This window comes from Oncorhynchus gorbuscha, linkage group LG14 (genome assembly GCF_021184085.1).
Source record: "Oncorhynchus gorbuscha isolate QuinsamMale2020 ecotype Even-year linkage group LG14, OgorEven_v1.0, whole genome shotgun sequence".
NCBI lineage: Eukaryota > Metazoa > Chordata > Actinopteri > Salmoniformes > Salmonidae > Oncorhynchus > Oncorhynchus gorbuscha.
In genome coordinates, this window is record NC_060186.1 from 63,322,112 (window position 1) to 63,342,632 (window position 20,521).

Below are 20,521 nucleotides of genomic sequence, written 5' to 3' on the forward strand. Positions count from 1 at the left end.
TTCCAGTAAACCTCCAGCTACTGGTCTCAGGTCTCAGCTAATGTTCCAGTAAGTCTCCAGCTACTGGCCTCAGGTCTCCGCTAATGTTCCAGTAAGTCTCCAGCTACTGGCCTCAGGTCTCAGCTAATGTTCCAGTAAGTCTCCAGCTACTGGTCTCAGGTCTCAGCTAATGTTCCAAGTCTCCAGCTACTGGCCTCAGGCCTCAGCTAATGTTCCAGTAAGTCTCCAGCTACTGGCCTCAGCTAATGTTCCAGTAAGTCTCCAGCTACTGGCCTCAGGTCTCAGCTAATGTTCCAGTAAGTCTCTAGCTACTGGCCTCAGGTCTCCGCTAATGTTCCAGTAAGTCTCCAGCTACTGGCCTCAGGTCTCAGCTAATGTTCCAGTAAACCTCCAGCTACTGGTCTCAGCTAATGTTCCAGTAAACCTCTAGCTACTGGCCTCATTGAATGCTCCAGTAAGTCTCTAGCTACTGGCCTCAGGCCTCAGCTAATGTTCCAGTAAGTCTCCAGCTACTGGTCTCAGGTCTCAGCTAATGTTCCAGTAAGTCTCCAGCTACTGGCCTCAGGCCTCAGCTAATGTTCCAGTAAGTCTCCAGCTATTGGCCTCAGGTCTCAGCTAATGTTCCAGTAAGTCTCTAGCTACTGGCCTCAGCTAATGTTCCAGTAAGTCTCTAGCTACTGGCCTCAGGTCTCAGCTAATGTTCCAGTAAGTCTCTAGCTACTGGCCTCAGGTCTCAGCTAATGTTCCAGTAAAACTCTAGCTACTGGCCTCAGCTAATGCTCCAGTAAGTCTCTAGCTACTGGCCTCAGGTCTCAGCTAATGTCCCAAGTCTCCAGCTACTGGCCTCAGGCCTCAGCTAATGTTCCAGTAAGTCTCCAGCTACTGGCCTCAGGTCTCAGCTAATGTTCCAGTAAGTCTCTAGCTACTGGCCTCAGGTCTTAGCTAATGTTCCAGTAAGTCTCTAGCTACTGGCCTCAGGTCTCAGCTAATGTTCCAGTAAGTCTCCAGCTACTGGCCTCAGCTAATGTTCCAGTAAACCTCTAGCTACTGGCCTCAGCTAATGTTCCAGTAAGTCTCTAGCTACTGGCCTCAGGTAATGTCAATGTGGCAGTCTGATCCTATCACACGCAATCTTCATCTCATGATGGTGTGTGTTTGTGCTTGCGGTGTGTGTGTGTGTGTTGGTAACAGCACCATGACTGGCATAACTGTCTGTCACATCTGATGTGGGAAGAAGATAAGATACATTGTATGTTCCTGCCTGCCTACTGCCGTAAGGTGCTGAAAACTACACACACCTGTGGACCAGAAACAAACTAGTAACAAACACTACATGGCCTGGATCTTAAATAAGAACCTTTTCCCATTATAGTGTACACACTGTATACACATATTTATATTGTGTTATTGACTATACGATTGTTTATTCCACGTGTAACTCTGTGTTGTTTTTGTTCTCAACTGGCCGACCTGCTTAAATAAAGGTGAAATAAAAACAGAATAGTAAAAAACGTAACTCTCTCTGTACACTTAGCAGTGATCATTTAATACAGCATCGGATGAAGGTTTGCTAATAAACACCATTTTTATTGCAAAATTACTGCCTTGACTGTGCCTTGGGTTTACAACAAAGGATGGATTTTACACTAAATGAACGTAACAAGCCAATGCCCTTCCCCATCCTTATACAGAGCAGGCTGAGTCAAGCCTGAACATAAAGTCAGAGGAAAGGACTTTACCTTAGCTAGAGCCATCAATGTTTATAAGAAATATATATCTCCAAAGCGATTTGAACACATCTGATGTGGAAATCAAACCCACAGCTCAAGCTCTGAACAACAGCCACCGGAACAGCACGTTCCCTTTACTGTCTCAACCCACAGAGGGGTGAGAGAGGTTGGGAGGGGGTGTAGGGAGGGAGGGAGAGACTGTAGGGAGGGAGGGAGGAAGGGGGTGTAGGGAGAGAGGGAGGGAGGGGGTGTAGGGAGGGAGGGAGAGAGTGTAGGGAGAGAGGGAGGGAGGGGGTGTAGGGAGGGAGGGAAGGAGGGGGTGTAGGGAGGGAGGGAGAGAGTGTATGTGATAGAGAGTGAGAGAAAATCAGCACACAACTGCCTGCCTGACTGCCTGCAGCATCGTCATGTGGGGATTTTAAGTAGAAACTAGTTTGTTGGGCGTTTGACTCCTTTCGTACCAAAAAGCTATTCTCACGTTGCTGATGTGACACAAACGTAATTGCACCCGGGTAGCCTACGTGTGCATTTGAGAGACGGAGGATTGGGATGCTGGTGTGTGTGTGTGTGTGTGTGTGTGTGTGTGTGTGTGTGTGTGTGTGTGTGTGTGTGTGTGTGTGTGTGTGTGTGTGTGTGTGTGTGTGTGTGTGTGTGTGTGTGTGTGTGTGTGTGTGTGTGTGTGTGTGTGTGTGTGTGTGTGTGTGTGTGTGTGTGTGTGTGTGTGTGTGTGGACAACTTGGAGTGAGAGGTGAGTAGCAGGAGTGTGATTAGTTTAAATAAGAGTTATCTTTCAGGTACAGTGGTAAGACAGAGCACTCTACAACTAGAGAGTATTTCACTCTGAGGCAGAGGAGAGAGAGTGTGTGTGTGTGCGTATTTGAGTAGAGTTAACAAAGCCATAAGGGAATATAGAGCCGTGGACAGACATACGGAAAGACGAAGCAGAACCGATGGACAGAGCGTGGAGAGGAAGAGAGCAAGGGAGAGAGAGGGAGGTATGCAGGCTTGTGTGATGTTTACTGTCTCAGAACAATGAAACATCATATAGACACACACAACACACTTCAGTTGGTGTATAGATTCCTCCCCTGAGAAGAGGATCCATATCCAATGGGTGCCAGTGTGTTAAAAGCTATAGACCCACAGATAGACCAGGCCAGCCAGGCAGGCAGCAGCAGAAACATAGCACCAGTCACACCACCTCTCCTCTTCACTCTCTATTATTATACTACACTAATGGATTTCTGGAGAGGAAGGGGATTTCTGGAGAGGAAGGGGATTTCTGGAGAGGAAGGAGATTTCTGGAGAGGTAGGAGATTTCTGGAGAGGAAGGGGATTTCTGGAGAGGTAGGAGATTTCTGGAGAGGAAGGAGATTTCTGGAGAGGTAGGAGATTTCTGGAGAGGAAGGAGATTTCTGGAGAGGAAGGGGATTTCTGGAGAGGTAGGAGATTTCTGGAGAGGAAGGAGATTTCTGGAGAGGTAGGAGATTTCTGGAGAGGAAGGGGATTTCTGGAGAGGAAGGAGATTTCTGGAGAGGTAGGAGATTTCTGGAGAGGTAGGAGATTTCTGGAGAGGAAGGAGATTTCTGGAGAGGTAGGAGATTTCTGGAGAGGAAGGAGATTTCTGGAGAGGTAGGAGATTTCTGGAGAGGTAGGAGATTTCTGGAGAGGTAGGAGATTTCTGGAGAGGAAGGGGATTTCTGGAGAGGAAGGAGATTTCTGGAGAGGTAGGAGATTTCTGGAGAGGTAGGAGATTTCTGGAGAGGTAGGAGATTTCTGGAGAGGAAGGGGATTTCTGGAGAGGAAGGAGATTTCTGGAGACGTAGGAGATTTCTGGGGAGGTAGGGGATTTCTGGAGAGGAAGGAGATTTCTGGAGAGGTAGGAGATTTCTGGAGAGGAAGGGGATTTCTGGAGAGGTAGGAGATTTCTGGAGAGGAAGGAGATTTCTGGGGATGTAGGAGATTTCTGGGGAGGTAGGGGATTCTGGAGATTTAGGGGATTTCTGGAGAGGAAGGGGATTTCTGGAGAGGTAGGGGATTTCTGGAGAGGTAGGAGATTTCTCTGAGGTAGGAGATTTCTGAAGAGGTAGGAGATTTCTGGAGAGGTAGGAGATTCTGGAGAGGAAGGGGATTTCTGGAGAGGTAGGGGATTTCTGGAGAGGTAGGGGATTTCTGTATCGCCCTTTTTGAAGTGCGCTTGATTTGGACAGCAGTGCTTTTCCCGGATGGATGGAGTTGATTTGTCAGTCTGGTAACTTTAAAAAGACAATACTTTACTGAAAGTGAGGTCTCCTAAGAGATGTAAGCAAACACACACTCACACATACAGTGGTGAACGTGCTGACAGATCCTCCAGGCCAAAATATATATTCAAACTGAGATTTAAATCATGGTAGAAACTGTTCATTCAGAAAATACCCCAGGGCTAGACACACATGCCAACATCGCAAACACACACACGCAAAAGTCTCTTAATTAGTCTTCGCCAAGCTTGGTTCCACACCAAGGAAGACTGATTTACTGATAAAAAGGTGTTGGATGGCTGATACACCCCCCCCACACACAGTACACCTCTGCCAGTACATACAGGCTGGTGAGTTATATTTAGCTTTCCCTCTAAAGGCCAGGATTGATGTGCCAGAAGAAAAATACATACAAGACAGCAGAGAGGAGGCTGGCACTACGCAGCTAAGCAAGAGAGAGATGGAGGGATGGATGTATGGACAGATGGAGGGGAGGAGGGCCTACATCTCAAGTAGCCAGTAGCAGAGATGAAGAAAGACCTCCTGCTACCGTGACAACCAGCGTATTGTTTAGAATAGTTCTCAGCGTTAGCCACTCCCCAGGATCACATTAATCTGAGCTCTTGGTAAGATTCAAACGACTCATTAGCGTCTCACTGGGATTCCAACCAACCACGTCGAGACGCAGGAGACTAAGAGTCCTAGATAAACATCATCAGGCCAGATACACAACCATCACGACATGACAACTCACAGTCGTTGAACAAACACACAAACAAATAACCAGGGAAGGATGGAATTGAACGTAATTCCTGCAGAGCCACAGCGAGAGTCAAATGAGTTTCAGATTTAGCCCAGGAAAACAGACTTCCTTGTGCCAACGTCCTAGCAAATCAATGGCCTTTGAGTAGGAACATATATTGGTGTCCTCTCTACATTCTAGTAGAGCTCAAGCCATTCATCCCCAGCCCTGTCCTTGTGTGGTGCAAATGGCACACCATTCCTACTAGGTGCGGGAGAGCAGATCAATGACATCATTTCTCAATCAACATTTGTACTGACAAATATATAGAATGTGCATCAAATGCATCTTCCAACTGCAACGTCAGCCAATGCCCACACATATTGTCTCAAGATTTTTTTTCCTTCCATGTTTAATACCCTCAAACCTCATTTCAAAACAGGCCATCCATCACTGTCAATGGTGAATGATAATTCTTCATGGTTTACCAGTGAAATATCTAAACTGCATCTGTATATATATCATTTGATCTCAGTTTCATGGGAATATACACTCCCGTTCAAAAGTTTGGGGTCACTTAGAAATGTCCTTGTTTTTGAAAGAAAAGCACATTATTTGTCCATTAAAATTACATAAAATTGATCAGAATTACAGTGCAGACATGGTTAATGTTGTAAATAACTGTTGTTAGCTGGAAACGGTTGGTTTTTAATGGAATATCTACATAGGCGTACAGAGGTCCATTATCAGCAACCATCAGTCCTGTGTTCCACAGGAAGATTCTTTCAATTTAAAAAAAATCTGCTGTTTTAGCTACAATAGTCATTTATAATATTAACATTGTATTTCTGATCCATTTCTAAGTGACCCCAAACTTTTGAACGGTAGTGTAAATATAGACCTTCTTGAATTAAAGAAGATGGTATTAACTTTTTGTCTTTCTCCTGTTTTGTTTCCATCAAAGTTGAAGTCGGAAGTTTACATACACTTAGCTTGGAGTCATTAAAACTCATTTTTCAACCACTCCACAAATTTATTGTTAACAAACTTTAGTTTTGGCAAGTCGGTTAGGACATCTACTTTGTGCATGACACAAGTCATTTTTCCAACAATTGTTTACAGACAGATTATTTCACTTATAATTCACTGTATCACAATTCCAGTGGGACAGAAGATTTTATACACTAAGTTGACTGTGCCTTTAAACAGCTTGGAAAAATCCAGTAAATTATGTCATGTCTTTAGAAGCTTCTGATAGGCTAATTGACATAATTTGAGTCAATTGAAGGTGTACCTGTGGATGTATTTCAAGGCCTACCTTCAAACGCAGTGCCTCTTTGCTTGACATCATGGGAAAATCAAAAGAAATCAGCCAAGACTTCCACAAGTCTGGTTCATCCTTGGGAGCAATTTCCAAACACCTGAAGGTACCACATTCATCTGCATAAACAATAGTACGCAAGTATAAACACCATGGGACCATGCAGCCGTCATACCGCTCAGGAAGGAGACGTGTTCTGTCTCTGAGAGATGAACGTACTTTGGTGCAAAAAGTGCAAATGGATCCCAGAACCACAGCAAATGACCTTGTGAAGTGCTGAAGGAAACAGGTACAAAAGTATCTTTATCCACAGTAAAATAAGTCCTATATCGACATAACCTGAAAGGCCGCTCAGCAAGGAAGAAGCCACTGCTCCAAAACCACCATAAAAAAGCCAGACTACGGTTTGGAACTGCACATGGGGACAAAGATTGTACTTTTTGGAGAAATGTCCTCTGGTCTGATGAAACAAAAATAGATCTGTTTGGCCATAATGACCATTGTTATGTTTGGAGGAAAAAGGGGGAGGCTTGCAAGCCGAAGAACACCATCCCAACCGTGAAGCACTTTTTACGAGGATTAAATGTTAGGAATTCTGAAAACTGAGTTTGAATGTATTTGGTTAGCTTCAGCTAACCATATTAAAATTGTGCTAGAAATTAGGTGTTTTTGTGTAACATTATACTGTAGGAATACTATGCTATGCTATTATACTGAACAGTATATGTAAAATACTAATTGATCATTATGTGATGTTGCGGGACATTGATTCAGCTTCAGAATACATTTCCAGAATTGTTTTCACGAGGTCTGTGTACTCTCTAATGGTGTCGCGGCACTACACCCCTGTGTGCTGATAAGGAGGGCATGGAAACAACAAATAACTCAGCTCACAATAAAGAGGGGGTGAGAGGAAGAGAGAGAGAGGGAAATAAAGAGATTATCTGACAGTGTCAGGTGAGAGGGACAAGTGGAAGAGAGCCTGTAGAGCGAAAGAGAGAGAGAGAGATAGCAGGGGTTAGAAAGAGAGATAAAGAGATGTGGAGAGAGGGATCATGGGAACCACAGGCAGGGATGCTTCCCACTTCAGCTGCAGTGTGTTAATTACAACACAGTTTCAACAAAACACAACATAATCAAAACACAAAGACACTAGGATGTGAAGAGGCCCCACAGGCACCAGCTACTGTAACTAACTTTCTCCTACAGATACCTTTCTTTCTTGCTTTCAGTTTTTAGGTGGTAGAGTAGCAGATTTCCACACGCCAATCATAGGGAATTTGTGGGAGTGTGTGTGCATGTGTCTATTCTCTGTGTCCCTCAGCAGCTGTCGCTTCCTCGCTCTCCTCTCCTCTCGCTCGCTCTCTTCTTACTCCAAACAAAAACCAACAAAGACATCAAAACAAACAGTTTTCTGCTGGTACCACGTTCACATACACACAGAGACTCATCTGCCATAGTTACAGGTTTATTCAGGGGTGAAAGTAGATTTATTTTCTTCCCAGAATGTAATTAGAATTGTTGTTGTTTTTTTTTTGGGGGGGGGGGCTAAACATAGAATTGACCTATAGAATCCCTATTAAATGAATAGGATCTCTGTGGGCCTAATAGTAAAGAGTTGATGTTGAACTTTTCAATGCATTACCTTTTAATGTGGCATTAACGTAACCAGTCATGATGTTGTCATCTGACTGTCAATCAAATCCTTCAAACGGCTCCTGTAAATCTGTGTCGTTCGTCAACTCTAAAACAAGTCCTGCAGCCACAAAGTGCTCTGTGCCCCCGTCCTTTGAGGAATGAAGAGTGACATCTGTAACAAAACACCAAAAGACATGGTGATTGACATTCATTAGGCCTGCTGCACAAGTAACATGAATTGATGCGTCCACTGTCTGCACGCGTCTCTGTCCTTCTGCCTTCGCAAAATGACACTGTTCATCGAACCACACCAGATTTTGGGTTAGAGTTAGTGTATTTCACATGTTTTCAAGTCCATTCGCACATTTGTCACGCCTCTGACATGCGTTAATGATAAATTATTGTGTAATTTCTTGGCATCTTTGTTCTAATTATTGTGATAGGCTCATATTCAAATCGGTACGGTGTCCCCGCCACTATTTATTTCGCTGGTACTCCGTACCGGATGGTACCGGCTTACTTTCACCCCTGAGAGGGAGAGGAAGAACGAGAGAGAGACAAAAGAGAGAGAAGAGAAAAGTCAGCGAGAGGTTGACAGAGGGAGGAGTCAGGGAGGAGAAAGGTAGAAATTCAAAAGGAAGAGAGAGAGTGGGAGGAGTTACAGAAGGAGAGAGAGAGAGAGAGAGAGAGAGAGAGAGAGAGAGAGAGAGAGAGAGAGAGAGAGAGAGAGAGAGTGGGAGGAGTTACAGAAGGAGAGAGAGAGAGCGCCAAACAAATCATGAGAAAACAAAAAGATAATTACTTAACACATTGGAAAAAATTAACAAAAAACAGAGCAAACTAGAATGCTATTTGGCCCTAAACAGAGAGTACACAATAGCAGAATACCTGACCACTGTGACTGACACAAACTTAAGGAAAGCTTTGACTATGTACAGACTCAGTGAGCATAGCCTTGCTATTGAGAAAGGCCGCCGTAGGCAGACATGGCTCTCAAGAGAAGACAGGCTATGTGCTCACTGCCCACAAAATGAGGTGGAAACTGAGCTGCACTTCCTAACCTCCTGCCCAATGTATGACTATATTAGAGAGACATATTTCCCTCAGATTACACAGATCCACAAAGAATTCGAAAACAAATCCAATTTGGAAAAACTCACATATCTACTGGGTGAAATTCCAGTGTGCCATCACAGCAGCAAGATTTGTGACCTGTTGCCATGAGAAAAGGGCAACCAGTGAAGAACAAACACCATTGTAAATACAACCCATATTTATGCTTATTTATTTTATCTTGTGTCCTTTAACCACTTGTACATTGTTAAAACACTGTATATATATATATAATATGACATTTGTAATGTCTTTACTGTTTTGAAACTTCTGTATGTGTAATGTTTACTGTTAATTTTAGTTTTTTTTCACTTTATATATTCACTTTGTATGTTGTCTACCTCACTTGCTTTGGCAATGTTAACACATGTTTCCCATGCCAATAAAGCCCTTGAATTGAATTGAATTGAGAGAGAGTGGGAGGAGTTACAGAAGGAGAGAGAGAGAGAGAGAGAGAGGAGAGAGAGAGAGAGAGAGAGAGAGAGAGAGAGAGAGAGAGAGAGAGAGAGAGAGAGAGAGAGAGAGAGAGAGAGAGAAACCGGGGATAAAGAGAGGGAAAGAGAGCAAGAGAGGTGGAAAGATAAATAAAATAAGTAATAATAATATAATAATATAATAATATATGCCATTTAGCAGACGCTTTTATCCAAAGCGACTTACAGTCATGTGTGCATACATTCTACGTATGGGTGGTCCCGGGGATCGAACCCACTACCCTGGCGTTACAAGCGCCATGCTCTACCAACTGAGCTAAAGTAACCCTGCTGAGTGGCCTTCCCAGATAAGTGTTTCTCAGACGAGGAGAGTCCCCAGGCACATGAGACCACCACTACTGTGTAACTATACTTGCGGGGACTGCTGGTATAGTTAACAAACAAAAATATTTTGTTAGTCCCCACAAGGTCAAATGCCATTTATAGGGGGCTTAGGGTTAAGGTTAGCATTAGTGTTAGGAGCCAGGGTTAGATTATGGGTTAGGAGCTAGGGTTAGCTTAAGGGTTAGTAGCTAAAGTTAGATTAAGGGTTAGGAGCTAGGATTAGATTAAGGGTTAGGGTTAGGAGCTAGGGTTAGGGTAGGTAGGGGTTGAATTGTGAGTAGTAACAAGGTTAGTGTGTGTGTGTGTGTGTGTGTGTGTGTGTGTGTGTGTGTGTGTGTGTGTGTGTGTGTGTGTGTGTGTGTGTGTGTGTGTGTGTGTGTGTGTGTGTGTGTGTGTGTGTGTGTGTGTGTGTGTGTGTGTGTGTGTGTGTGTGTGTGTGTGTGTGTGTGTGTGTGTAGGCTGCAGGGACTGTGAGACTCTCTGCTCTGGACTGTGCTGACCACTGTCTCCCATTCCATGTACCAGAATAATGCCATTGGTGAGGACATTCTCACTTTTACTGTTGAGGAGAGGCTACCAAACAAAATACAACCTAGCACTCTGTTACCATGCAACCCACGATCTATTCTGTATTTTACACCCCGAGTTAAATGTAATGTCTGTTGCACATGTTAATGGTTTCCGTTCATACAAAGACTTGTACATTACAAGACATGACTGCCTTGTCGACCTGGTAGCTACTGAGGTGCCCTCACCAACAGCACACATACAAACATTCTCGTCAAAGGAGCCTGGTTTGATGTCGATGTGTATTTTTTGTATGCCGAACAAGCCCAATATTGTTGTTGTGGGGTGAGGCCAGAGGGACGTGCTGATTTTGGAAGTGGGCTGCTCATTCCATTGTTACACAGAGCAGGCCTTTTCTGAAACGCTCCTCAAATACCAGCCCCTCATATCACACCTAGTCAGCCTGGGATACAAATGCAGGTTGGACTGCAGAATACAGGCTAGGAACTGTTCTGTTTCATCCGTTGTGGGCAGCCTACTGTAGCTGTGTGGAGGAGAAGGTACCGTTCTGTTTCAGCCGTTATGTGCCCCCTACTGTAGCTGTGTGGAGGAGAAGGTACTGTTCTGTTTCAGCCGTAATGGGCCCCCTACTGTAGCTGTGTGGAGGAGAAGGTACTGTTCTGTTTCAGCCGTTATGTGCAACCTAGCTGTAAGGAGAAGGTGCTTTTATTTCCTTAAATTTCCTTGCATCAACAACCTTTGAAATGTTTGAATCCTTTATGATGTAATGTGATTTGTGGATTCAAATAAAGTATTTAAAACGCGTGTGTTTTTAGCATAGAAATGCACCAGGCAGTAAGATGCCCTGACCCGTCAACAACAAAGAGCTCCATTAAGCCGCTTTCTGCCTTGGAGGAGAAACACTCAGACCTGCTGGAAATAAAACACTATATTATCTACCAGAGGAGCACCATGAAATACTGGGCTTTAGTACAGGAGAACAAAATATTCACACACACACATGAGCACAGGGCTCTCATTCTGATTCGAAAGCCCCCCCCCCCTCCAGATAGACGTATCACTAGACCTGTTAACCTGGGTCAGCTCTTTTCATTTCTCTATGAACGCAACTGCTACTCCACCGTGCCCCCCCACACACACACACTCTCTCTCTCTCTCTGGTTAGGAGACTGTACAATAGAGAGGCCATTGACATGTAAAAACGGAAGATTGGAAGAGAAGAAAAGAAAGGAGAGTGGAGGGAAAAAATAAAGAGAGGGAGTGGAGGAGAAGAAAAGAAAGGAGAGTGGAGGGAAAAAATAAAGAGAGGGAGTGGAGGAGAAGAAAGGAGAGTGGAGGGAAAAATAAAGGGAGGGAGTGGAGGAGAAGAAAAGAAAGGAGAGTGGAGGGAAAAAATAAAGAGAGGGAGTGGAGGAGAAGAAAGGAGAGTGGAGGGAAAAATAAAGGGAGGGAGTGGAGGAGAAGAAAGGAGAGTGGAGGGAAAAAATAAAGGGAGGGAGTGGAGGAGAAGAAAGGAGAGTGGAGGGAAAAATAAAGGGAGGGAGTGGAGGAGAAGAAAGGAGAGTGGAGGGAAAAAATAAAGGGAGGGAGTGGAGAAGAAAAGAAAGGAGAGTGGAGGGAAAAATAAAGGGAGGGAGTGGAGGAGAAGAAAGGAGAGTGGAGGGAAAAATAAAGGGAGGGAGTGGAGGAGAAGAAAGGAGAGTGGAGGGAAAAAATAAAGGGAGGGAGTGGAGGAGAAGAAAGGAGAGTGGAGGGAAAAATAAAGGGAGGGAGTGGAGGAGAAGAAAGGAGAGTGGAGGGAAAAAGAAAAGAAAGGGGAGGGGAGTGGAGGAGAAGAAAGGAGAGTGGAGGGAAAAATAAAGGGAGGGAGTGAGTGGAGGAGAAGAAACGTTTGTACTGAAACTGGTAGAATCTGAGCTGTCATACTGGGAGAAAGGCCCAGGAAATGTCAAATAGGTGGGGTGTGTGTGCACTGTATGCTTGACATTGAGAGAAAAAAGAGAGAGAGAGAGAAAGGAGAGAGGGAAAAATAAAGAGAGAGAGAGAAAAAGAGAGAGTGGAGGGAAAAAAAAGAGAGAGAGAGAGAGAGAGAGAGAGAAAGAGCAAGAGAGAGGGATAGAGAGAGAGAGAGGGATAGAGAGAGAGAGAGAAAAAGAGCAAGAGAGAGGGATAGAGAGAAGTACAGTGAAAGTCAAGTAGAGTAAATGCGAAAGACAAAGGGAGAGAAACCCCAGGTCTCTTTAATCAATATGGTGGAAATGAGTCTAATCTAGAAGTAAAAACAGAGCCAGTCACCATCTCCCACTTTAATACACTGGCTACAGGGAAAAACAGACATGCATAGATAAGGAGAGGATATGGAGAGGGGGGGAGGGAGAGATATGGACAGGGGGAGAGAGAGAGAAAAGGAGATGGAGGGAAAAAATAAAGGGGAGGGGGGAGGGAGAGATATGGAGGGGGAGAGAGAGAAGAAAGGAGTTATGGAGAGGGGGGAGGGAGAGATATGGAGAGAGGGAGGGAGAGATATGGAGGGAGGGGGAGAGAGAGAAAAAGAGTGGATGGAGGGAGGGGGAGGGAGAGATATGGAGAGGGGGAGGGAGAGATATGGAGAGGGGGAGGGAGAGCTATGGAGAGGGGGAGGGAGAGCTATGGAGAGGCCCAGGAAATGTCAAATAGGTGGGGTGTGTGTGCAGAGGGAGAGGGGGAGGGAGAGCTATGGAGAGGGGGGAGGGAGAGCTATGGAGAGGGGAGGGGAGAGAGATATGGAGAGGGGGGAGGGAGAGATATGGAGCGGGGAGGGAGAGCTATGGAGAGGGGGAGGGAGAGATATGGAGAGGGGGAGGGAGAGCTATGGAGAGGGGGGGAGAGATATGGAGAGGGGGGGGGAGAGATATGGAGAGGGGGAGGGAGAGCTATGGAGAGGGGGAGGGAGAGATATGGAGAGGGGAGGGAGAGCTATGGAGAGGGGGAGGGAGAGATATGGAGAGGGGGAGGGAGAGATATGGAGAGGGGGAGATAGAGAAAAAGCGATGGAGAGGGAGAGATATGGAGAGGGGGGAGGGAGAGATATGGAGAGGGGAGGGGGGGAGGGGAGATATGGAGAGGGGGGGGGAGGGGGATATGGAGAGGGGGAGGGAGAGGTATGGAGAGGGGGAGGGAGAGATATGGAGAGGGGGAGGGAGAGCTATGGAGAGGGGGAGGGAGAGCTATGGAGAGGGGGAGATATGGAGAGGGGGAGGGAGAGCTATGGAGAGGGGGAGGGAGAGATATTGAGAGGGGGAGGGGGAGAGATATGGAGAGGGGGAGGGAGAGATATGGAGAGGGGGAGGGAGAGCTATGGAGAGGGGGAGGGAGAGATATGGAGAGGGGGAGGGGGGGGAGATATGGAGAGGGGGAGGGAGAGATATGGAGAGGGGGGAGGGAGAGATATGGAGAGGGGGAGGGAGAGATATGGAGAGGGGGAGGGAGAGATATGGAGAGGGGGAGGGAGAGCTATGGAGAGGGGGAGGGAGAGATATGGAGAGGGGAGGGAGAGCTATGGAGAGGGGAGGGAGAGATATGGAGAGGGGGAGGGAGATATGGAGAGGGGGAGGGAGAGCTATGGAGAGGAGGAGGGAGAGCTATGGAGAGGTGGAGATATGGAGAGGGAGAGATATGGAGAGGGGGAGGGAGAGATATGGAGAGGGGGAGGGAGAGCTATGGAGAGGGGGAGGGAGAGCTATGGAGAGGGGGGGGAGGGAGAGATATGGAGAGGGGGAGGGAGAGATATGGAGAGGGGGAGAGAGAGATATGGAGAGGGGGAGGGAGAGATATGGAGAGGGGGAGGGAGAGATATGGAGAGGGGGAGAGAGAGATATGGAGAGGGGGAGGGAGAGATATGGAGAGGGGGAGGGAGAGATGGAGAGGGGGAGGGAGAGATATGGAGAGGGGGTGGGAGAGATATGGAGAGGGGGAGAGAGAGATATGGAGAGGAGGAGGGAGAGATATGGAGAGGGCGAGATAGAGAAAAAGCGATGGAGAGGGGGCGGGAGAAAGAGAGATGGAGAGCGAGAGAGGGAGAGAGCAGAGTGGCAGACAGAGTGAGTCACTCATACAGTAGTACATTAAGACAGGAGTGTGGGGTGAAGACTGATTTATAGGCGTGACCAGAGGTTGGCTCTCCTGTAGGAAGAGGGGAATCGTAATGAGGTAAAGTTTGGGTCCAAAGCTGGGTCCGCAAGAACGCGCACACACTCACAGCCAGCCCCCTCTCTCCCTGTTCTTATCATGTCTACTCTCATGTTCACTCAATGTATCAAAAGCTGCCTCCGCTGCCCTCCAGATTGGCTATAATACAAGAGGGGCAAGAAAACTCATTTCAGGGTAAAAACAATGGCTGTGTGTGTGTGTGTGTGTGTGTGTGTGTGTGTGTGTGTGTGTGTGTGTGTGTGTGTGTGTGTGTGTGTGTGTGTGTGTGTGTGTGTGTGTGTGTGTGTGTGTGTGTGTGTGTGTGTGTGTGTGTGTGTGTGTGTGTGTGTTCCCTCTAGTCACCACAGTGATTTAGAAGATATTGAACGAGGTGAGGACCAGTCATGGTGTCTGAAGATATGAGAGGAGGAGGAGGATAGGAGAGGAAGAGGAGAGTGCGGACAGCAGATTAAACTGTGATCCTATTACCCTGTACTTCATTTACTGTGGCTAGAGGTCAGCTCAGGTAATCACCATGACTGGCTGGAACATATGATTGATGGTAAATAAATACAATGGAATTGCTCAAATTGCTGGCCTGACCACATCCTGAGAGTTGTCATTGTGTTCTAATAACCACACGAGGGAAAGTATGCCGCCGCAGACACCTTTCATTTCTAGAATGAGGTGCCTGTATAACAGTGTTGGTCACATCGGGGGACTGGCTCATTGTAATGGCAGGAATGGAATGGTATGAAACGCATGGTTTCTCTTGTCACAATAGAAACCTAATGAGCCATTCACAAAAGGCACAGAGCGAGCTGTTATAATACCTTTGTAACCTATTCAATTCTAAGGCTGTGGTGTGAGTGAGCGGCTTTCTGTACACTGTTGAGAAGTTATTGGTCTGATGACCTGTTGAGTAACTATCAGACAGAAAGAGCTTTCAAATTGCACATTGGCATATTCTATTCTGATTGTGGTCTGGTATATTCATAGATTTTACCTTTCGTCACAATGTTGATATGAAGGTTCTCTTGAGGACTGGTTTCAGACTAAACATTCAACTCAATGTATTCTCAATTGGCGCAGATGAAGATTTAAAGTGCATTATAGTGGCTTGGAAACACAATGTTTCAAAAACAATTAGTAGGACAACCTTTTGTCATTATTGTGATGTTGTCAGATTGACTTTAAATGTAGTATAGTGTTAGCTAGCAAGCTAACATTGATTCGACAACACCGGCTTTTAGTTAGCTAACATTGATGCGACAGCACCGGCTTTTAGCTAGCTAACATTAATGCGATAGCACCGGCTTTTAGCTAGCTAACATTGATGCGACAGCACCGGCTTTTAGCTAGCTAACATTGATGCGACAGCACCGGCTTTTAGCTAGCTAACATTGATGCGACAGCACCGGCTTTTAGCTAGCTAACATTAATGCGATAGCACCGGCTTTTAGCTAGCTAACATTAATGCGATAGCACCGGCTTTTAGCTAGCCACGTTAGCATTGCTAGGTATTTTAGATGAACCTTTCTAGCTAATGGCAACATTTCCATCTGTCTAAAGTAAATTTGACGAGATCATTATGATAAGTGTTTCCTACTAATTATTTGCCTACTTAAGTAATGTCGTCATATTTCCAAGCCATTATTTAATTTAGACTAACAATCATTAGCCCTCGTTTAGAATGACTGGGGACCACTCGACTTTCGGGAGCCTCTACGGCGGAGAGGTCTTTAGAACCTTCATAATGGTAGCGTGACGCGACCAAGTGATGGAGGCGCGACCCATGAAAAGGTAGTGAGTTTGATCTCTCTATTCACTAACAGAGTCACAGCAGAGACTTGACAAGCCACTCGTTAATTGAGTGACACAGACAGCTCTAATGTCTCCTCTGTTCTCTGAGCCTTTGAACACCTCTCAACCTCTGACTCACACCAAAACACACACGCACGCACGCACGCACGCACACACACACGCACACGCACACGCACACACACACCAAATGACTGGGATCAGTACTCTATTAGTAGGGCTGGCACAATTACCATATAACAGTATTACCAAAGGTTATGGATGAACAAAGTCATAAAAATAAAATAACTGTCATAACCAGGCTTTTCTTGTGGAAGAAAGAGCTGACTGAAGACCGGACGGCCGGGCATTCGTGCGGGTGTGTCCATTTCTGTGGTAACATTGACTCATAACAACGCGATGAAACTTTGTTGCTCCTTGCATAAACAAGCAAGGTGTTGTAGCAAACAAGTGTTTGGTTACTTAGGCCAGTGGTTCCCAACCTTTTTCGGTTACGGTACCACCAAGTACATTTTGCTCCGCCCGGAATACCGTTGAAGTACCCCCTCATGGGCATTTTACTAGTATGCCTGGAGTCTCATGAGTCTTCTCAAGTACCCCTGTGGTTGGGAAACACTGGCCTAGGCAATGCCCCTGCACTGCAGCAGCAGCACACATAGACATATAATGAATAGAACGGGCTTGGAACCTCGAACTCTGGCATTTTGACTGGTAAACTCATAAGTACACTCGCAATGCTGCATGGTATTGCAATAATATCATTTCCATGGTAATGTAGAATGTTCATTCAAATGATGTGACTCATGCAACGGAATGTATTTTTTGTAATTTCAGTTGAATTTAATCAACAAATCGAAGCACATTATTGATGGGTACACTTCCTGCTTTAATTTCCTGCTTTGCTCCTATGGGTACACTCACAATGGCCGCCAGTCCACCGCTTATGACATAATTGACTTGAATGGGGACGTCCATTCTGTTCATTCTATTTCTATGACAGCACATGCAGTCAGGAGCGGGGGAAAGAAGAATATGTATGGAATATTTAAAAAATAAATAATTAGATTTGAACGGTTATAACAGTGACCACGGTCATTTGGCTGACCAATAACTAACTGGAAGCTCTAACCCTGGATATGACTGGTAAACCCATGGGCACAATCGCAATAGACCCAGTCGGTATTAGATAGTCACGACCTTGCCCGCCTGTGGGGAAAACCTGTGGTTACCTAGGTTACCCCATTGGCTCATAGCAAAAACTTGACATTTTTCAAACATACATTTTCTTGTCTGCTTGTTTTCATGTACTACAAAAGTACATTTAAGGAAAGTACATGTCTAAACATGATTTTTCAACATTACCTGCTCCCTAGCGTTCTCACGAAAAACATCATTGTAGGGCTTCCCTCATGCCCTTTCCATGACAATGCTTTTCAGAGATAGCTAACTACCAACTGAAACATTAAGCTAGCCAAGACCAACAACAATCAAACAGACTATACCTCTACAAGTAGTGAGTGGAGTTACAAGTGGACTATATTAACCTCTTCAACCTATGGGGGCGCTATGTCATTATTGCATGCCAGTTTTAAGCGCATATATTTTGTCACGAAAAGATGCTCGACTATGCATGGAATTGACAGCCTTGGAAAGACAAAATTCTGACGTTTCCAAAACTGCAAAGATATTATCTGTGAGTGCCCCAGAACAAATGCTACAGGCGAAACCAAGATGAAGTTTCATACAGGAAATGCCCCAGATTCTGAAGGCGCTGTGTTCCAATGTCTCCTTATATGCCTGTCAATGCGCCAGGAATGAGCCTGCCCTTTGTGTCGTTTCTCCAAGGTGTCTGCAGCATTGTGACGTGTTTGTAGGCATATCATTGGAAGATCTGTAGGTCCATGCGCTTTCCATTTCTTCAGAAGAGAAAGTCAACTGCCACGAAGGATTTTATCGTCGATAGATATGTGAAAAACACTTTGAGGATTGATTCTAAACATCGGTTTGCCATGTTTCTGTCGATATTATGGAGTTAATTTGGAAAAAAGTTTGCGTTTTAATGACTTAATTTTCGTTTTTTTCCTTACCCAAACGTGATGAAGAATATGGACCGATTTGTCAACACAATGTAACGGCGTTCTTCGTTTGTCGAAAGAGAGTCGGACCGAAATGCAGCGTGGTTGTTACTCATGATCTTTAATGAAGGAAAACGGAACGATACATGAAATAACTCATAAATACAAAAAAAAAACGGAACGTGAAACCTATTACAGCCTATCTGGTGAACACTACACAGAGACAGGAACAATCACCCACGAAATACAAAGCAAAACCAGGCTACCTAAATACGGTTCCCAATCAGAGACAACGAGAATCACCTGACTCTGATTGAGAACCACCTCAGGCAGCCAAGCCTATACAACACCCCTAATCAGCCGCGATCCCAAATACTACAAACCCCAATACAAAAATACAATAACATAAACCCATGTCACACCCTGGCCTGACCAAATATATAACGGAAACACAAAATACAATGACCAAGGCGTGACACACAAATAATATTTTTTGTAAAAACGGAACATTTGCTATCTAACGGAGAGTCTCCTCATTGAAAACATCTGAAGTTCTTCAAAGGTAAATTATTTTATTTGAATCCTTTTCTGTTTTTTTGTGAGAATGTTGCATGCTGAAAGTCAGGCATAAATCCTATGCTAGGCTATCAATACCGTTACACAAATGCTTGTTTAGCTATGGTTCAAAAGCATATTTTGAAAATCTGAGATGACAGTGTTGTTAACAAAAGGCTAAGCTTGAGAGCAAATAGATTAATTTCATTTCATTTGCGATTTTCATGAATAGTTAACGTTGTGTTATGCTAATGAGCTTGCGGATAGATTTACACAATCCTGGATACAGGTTTTTTTTGTAGCTAAACGTGACGCAGAAAATGGACCGATTTGTCAACACAAATAATATTTTTTGTAAAAACGGAACATTTGCTATCTAACTGAGAGTCTCCTCATTGAAAACATCTGAAGTTCTTCAAAGGTAAATTATTTTATTTGAATCCTTTTCTGGTTTTTGTGAAAATGTTGCCTGCTGAATGCTAACGCTAAATGCTACGCTAAATGCTACTCTAGCAATCAATACTGTTACACAAATTCTTGTTTTGCAATGGTTGAGAAGCATATTTTGAAAATCTGAGATGACAATGTTGTTAACAAAAGGCTAAGTTTGAGAGCAAATAGATTAATTTAATTTAATTTGCGATTTTCATGAATAGTTAACGTTGCGTTATGGTAATGAGCTTGAGGCTGTAGTCACGATACCGGATCCGGGATGGCTCGACGCAAGAAGTTAAACGAGTTAAATGTTTTACCTACAACTAAATGTTTTCCACACCCATAGCTAAGTGTAGCCTAGTTGGACGCCGGGTCCCCACACCGAATACACTTCTCGCAGGCTCCATTTCCCTACATGGGAGCATTGTGAACCATAGGTCGGGATTTTTGACCTGGCTACATGTATATTGAACACAGTAGATTTCAGAATGTTTTGTTATTTCTGTATAACAAAAAACAAATGACGACTATCCTGTAGGTTCATTCCAACCCTGTTCCTGGAGAGCTACCTTCCTGTACGTTTACACTCCTACCCTGTTCTTGAAGAGCTACCTTCCTGTAGGTTTATACTCCTACCCTGTTCTTGGAGAGCTACCTTCCTGTAGGTTTACACTCCTACCCTGTTCTTGGAGAGCTACCTTCCTGTAGGTTTACACTCCTACCCTGTTCTTGGAGAGCTACCTTCCTGGAGGTTTACACTCCTAGCCTGTTCTTGAAGAGCTACCTTCCTGTAGGTTTACACTCCTACCCTGTTCTTGGAGAGTTACCTTCCTGTAGGTTTACACTCATACCCTGTTCTTGAAGAGCTACCTTCCTGTAGGTTTACACTCCTACCCTGTTCTTGGAGAGCTACCTTCCTGTAGGTTTACACTCCTACCCTGTTCTTGGAGAGCTACCTTCCTGTATGTTTTCACTCTTACCCAAATTATGTAGGATTGCCATGGTAATGTGGAATGTCATTCAAATGATGTAGGATTGCCATGGTAATGTGGAATGTCATTCAAATGATGTAGGATTGCCATGGTAATGTGGAATGTCATTCAAATTATGTTGGATTGCCATGGTAATGTGGAATGTCATTCAAATTATGTTGGTTTGGCATGGTAATGTGGAATGTTTTTTATTTGATTTATTTCACCTTTATTTAACCAGGTAGGCTAGTTGAGAACACAGACAACAACACAGAGTTACACATGGAGTAAACAATAAACAAGCCAATAACACAATAAACAAATCAATGACACAGTAGAAAAAAGAAAGTCTATATACAGTGTG

General features: G+C 44.7%; 1 protein-coding gene across 2 annotated transcripts in view; it reads right to left on the minus strand.

The window, feature by feature from the left end:
• The window catches only part of LOC123995273 (kelch-like protein 29), a 291,135-nt gene that overhangs the window by 144,768 nt on the left and 125,846 nt on the right, over nt 1–20,521 (minus strand). Inside the window, exon 1 of one of the 2 annotated variants that reach the window (XM_046298772.1) lies at nt 7,682–7,816. The exons of the other annotated variant lie outside the window; for it this stretch is intronic. The gene's annotated coding sequence lies outside the window, so the exon portion shown is untranslated. Of the gene's footprint in view, nt 1–7,681; nt 7,817–20,521 lie in introns of those variants that run through there. 2 annotated transcript variants of the gene reach the window in all.